The sequence below is a fragment of the Nothobranchius furzeri genome, chromosome 19 (assembly GCF_043380555.1).
Source record: "Nothobranchius furzeri strain GRZ-AD chromosome 19, NfurGRZ-RIMD1, whole genome shotgun sequence".
Lineage (NCBI taxonomy): Eukaryota > Metazoa > Chordata > Actinopteri > Cyprinodontiformes > Nothobranchiidae > Nothobranchius > Nothobranchius furzeri.
The window spans coordinates 7,872,894-7,877,739 of NC_091759.1; positions in this window are offsets into that span (position 1 = coordinate 7,872,894).

The window sequence follows — 4,846 nt, forward strand, 5'->3', positions numbered from 1 at the left end:
GTTTTACAAAAATCCAAAGCATCCAACAGTGTTTATAAATAATTTTGTATACATGTACATCTATTAAATGTTTTTATCATATTTTTAATTTTATTCTTCATTCTGACTTTGCTTGTTGAGTTTTCTTCATCAAACCTGCTTATAGGCTTTAACCTATATCTCCTTGTTCAAGTTAACATTTTAACTTACTAAACTGAGCGATGGAAATAAAACTCATGCTTTTAGATTAATGTTCATAAAGTTGTGTGGAAAGTACATTTACCAAAGTGCCACAGGTAGATTAAATTTTTGCATGTGAAAGGTTTGGTCTGATCTCCATCTATTCAGTTGATGGTAATTTTTTAAAAATAAAAAATCAAAGATACTAAAAAGTTCATTAATGTGCAAAAAAAATTTTTCTAATAACCATAAAAATTAAGGAAAATGAGCTCAAGATTATTTTAGCACATTAGCTAGTTTGCCTAAACCTTAGCCGAATGTAAACAAAAACGTGCAATCGAGCTCAATTATATTCCTTCGTTTGTTTTGTTTCTTTCATTCAATCAAGCAAATAAAAGTTACATTAAAACAATTCATGTTCACAAATAATCATAAATGAAAAGCACTGAGAAAAAAAATGCATTTGTACTGATTTACTGTTGGATGTAAAACCATGTTTTTGCATTAGCTAGTTAGCTAAGTTCATTAGCCAGTCACTGGGTGATTATTAATTACTGGCTAATCACTGATTAGCTCATTTATGTACCAGTAACCTATTTAGCATGATTCCACTAAGATATATTTATTGTATGTATCTTATATGTTATAATTCTATATGGGACATTACAAGTTTGAATGACTTAGCTAGCAGATGGTAGAGAGCATAATGTGTTAGCAACTAGATTTTATGTATTTTTTATGTGATATTTTATACATAGTGTACTAAAACATTTCTTCGCTAATTTCTCATAAGATGAAATGTTTTCTGCTTTAGCTCCTTAGCCAGTTAGCTGATAAGCTAAACATTAGCCGATTTGCAAAATTCTAAAGTGAAATTTATTTGCACAATCACACCTTTACATATTTAGAGGCTTACCTTAGCACAAATATGTTTTTGCTATTCACAGCTCTGAAGTTTAATGTCAGGTACAGAGTAAATTTCTGCAAAAAACAACAAAAAATAAATACCCAGAAGTTTCTAGATTTATTTCATTTATTTACAAGGAGAAACTTTGCTGTTCTCAGAAGAAGTTGTACATTTACAAAAAAGATGACAGTTTTCCATCATTTAAAGGCAAACGTTATGTTAAAATTGGGATATTCTATCAAAAGTGTAAAGTGCTTTTGAGTCCTCTGACTCTGAAAGGCGCTATACAAGTGCGGGTCATTTATTGTTCATCATTTAAAATTGTAAAGTCAGGAATTTGCAACAAAAACTAGGAAGTTTGCTGACATTGTTTTGTTTTTTCCCCATTGTGAGGAATGTTTGTGTGTGTGTGTGTGCGCGTGTGTGTGTGTGTGTGTGTGTGTGAATTCAGGAAAAAGCATGTGTCTCACGCTCATTGTGTGAGGCTTGAAAGCTCGGTTGACTAAGCGTTTGTTCCTAATTGCACAAAAATAAACACAAGTTAGGTGTGGACTTGCACATCTGCTGACTGAAACATCTCAATGCTTTAACGCTCTTCAGTAATGGATATGTTAAAGGAAAAAGGTTCAGTGGGTTCACTTTGACTTTGTTATAATGTGTTTGAAAGATATTTTATTCTGAATTCATAGCTGCCCTTATCTGTGACTTCCTATCCACATGTCTGGTCCACCGACGTCCTGACTCGTTGGTTGTCCGTGTGCATCTAGAATGTGTTTGTCAGAGATGTCAAACGTATTTACATTCATTACTTGGGTAGAAATATAAATACTAGAGTTTAAAAAGACTTCTGTGGTAGTTGAAGAATCAAAACTTTATACTGGTTTCAAAACTATTTAAAGTATATAACTAAAAGTAATGTAAGTAAAAATAAAGCCATAAGCTGTGTCACAGCACCACATCTAATCAAAAAACGTTTATAAAAGGCAATAACAGTAATATTGAATAAAAATATTAATGTTTACAAATTTGGGAAACACTAGGCTAATGGATTCAGTCGGAAATATGTGCGCCTGTAGTGGAATGCAAATATTTTAAAGAGTAAGTTCACTGTTTTTAACTTTTTTATATGATCAGTCACTCTGAGTTTCACATGTAGACTTTGTGAAAATAGTATATCACCATTGTTTTCTGCATTAGCCGCCGATAGTAAAAGATGGGAAACTCTCGGGTTTGAAAAGCTACACAGATTTAGCGGCAAAGAAAGAGAAGAGTGCATCTCGGCTAGTAGAAGCTAAACGTTAGCATTAGCAACTCCACCACACAGCAAAACTCGTCCGCAGCTAAACGTTAGCATTAGCAACTCCACCACACAGCAACACTCGTCCATGCTTGTTTTATTTGTGGAGATAAAACATCAGCGTTGCATAGCAAACAGAGTTAGTGATAGAGGTGCATTCCTGTTAGCCAGTCAGAGGAGAGATGTCAGAATATCAGGAAGTAAAACTCCAAATTTTGCTATCATTTGTTCACCTCTCCTCTGGCTAACTTCTATTTCCTGAAACAGGAAGTGGAAGTTATCCAATCGATTTCACCGTCCATGTAGTACAATTTATCTGGATAAGTTTAACAATGACAAGCCGAAATAAAAACAGGATAATGAAGCTATTTATAAAATGTAAGAAATAGAAGTAAAAAGTCAGCCATCAGATAATTACTCCAGTAAAGTACAGATACTCCAAATTTAGACTTAAATTATTTGTGTTTGTCTGGTTCAGGTCACCTCAGCCAGGGCAGGAGTGGTGAATCACTCCACCTGAAAAGCCACCAATGCAACAGCAGCTGAAATTATTTGTTTGAACTTTCAGGGCAATAATTTTTTTTATCAAACAGAGAGCTTTTTAATACATACCTACATACATACATATACAGTCAGGTCCATAAATATTGGGACATCGACACAATGCTAACATTTTTGTCTCTATACACCACCACAATGGATATCAAATGAAACAAACAAGATATGCTTTAAGTGCAGACTGTCAGCTTTTATTTGAGGTATTTACATCCAAATCAGGTGAACGGTGTAGGAATTACAACAGTTTGCATATGTACCTCCCACTTGTTAAGGGACCAAAAGTAATGGGACAATTGGCTTCTCAGCTGTTCCATGGCCAGGTGTGTGTTATTCCCTCATTATCCCAATTACAATGAGCAGATTAAAGGTCCAGAGTTCATTTCAAGTGTGTTTTTTGCATTTGGAATCTGTTGCTGTCAACTGCCAAGATGAGATCCAAAGAGCTGTCACTATCAGTGAAGCAAGCCATCATTAGGCTGAAAAAAACAAAAGAAACGATCAGAAAGATAGTAAAAACATTAGGCGTGGCCAAAACAACAGTTTGGAGCATTCTCAAAAAGAAGGAACGCGCCAGTTAGTTCAGAAACACCAAAACACCCAGAAGACCACGGAAAACAACTGTGGTGGATGACCGAAGAATCCTTTCTGGTGAAGAAAACACCCTTCACAACAGTTAGCCAGATCTAGAACACTCTCCAGGAGGTAGGTGTATCTGTGTCAAAGTCAACAATCAAGAGAAGACTCCACCAGTGTGAATACAGAGAGTTCACCACAAGATGTAAACCGTTGGTGAGCCCCAAAAACAGGAAGGCCAGATTAGAGTTTGCCAAACAACATCTAAAAAAGCCTTCACCGTTCTGGAACAACATCCTACGGACAGATGAGACCAAGATCCACTTGTACCAGAGTGATGGGAAGAGAAGAGTATGGAGACGGAAAGGAACTGCTCATGATCCTAAGCATAATACCTCATCAGTGAAGCATGGTGCTGGAAGTGTCATGGTGTGGGCATGTATGGCTGTCAGTGGAACTGGTTCTCTTGTATGTATTGATGATGTGACTGCTGACAAAAGCAGCACGATGAATTCTGAAGTGTTTGGGCAATATTATCTGCTCATATTCAGCCAAATGCCTCAGAACTCATTGGACGGCGCTTCACAGTGCAAATGGACATTGACCCAAAGCATACTGCAAAAGCAACCAAAGAGTTTTTGAAGGGAAAGAAGTGGACTGTTTTGCAATGGCCAAGTCAATCACCTGACCTGAATCTGATTGAGCATGCATTTCACTTGCTGAAGACAAAACTGAAGGGAAAATGCCCCAGGAACAAGCAGGAACTGAAGACTGTTGCAGTAGAGGCCTGGCAGAGCATCACCAGGGATGAAACCCAACGTCTGGTGATGTCTATATGTTCCAGACTTCAGGCTGTAATTGACTGCAAAGGATTTGCAACCAAGTATTGAAATGTATAAGTTTGATTTATGGTTCTTATTCTGTACCATTACATCTATCCATCTGTTTTCATCCGCTTATCCGGAGTCAGGTCGCGGGGGCAGTATCCTAAGGCGAGAGGCCCAGACTTCCCTCTCCCCAGCCACTTGGGCTAGCTCCTCCGGGGGAATCCCAAGGCGTTCCCTGGCCAGGTGAGAGATATAGTCCCTCCACCGTGTCCTGGGTCTACCTTTGTCTTCTTCTGGTTGGACTTGCCCAGAAAACCTCACCAGGGAGGCATCCAGGAGACATCCTGACCAGATGCCTGAGCCACCTCAACTGGCTCCTCTCGATGTGGAGGAGCAGTGGGTCTACTCTGAGCCCCGAGCTTCTCATCCTATCTCTAAGGGAGAGCCCAGCCACTCTTCAGAGAAAACTCATTTCAGCTGCTTGTATGAGCTGCCTGACACAGAGAAGTAGACCAAAAGCACCTC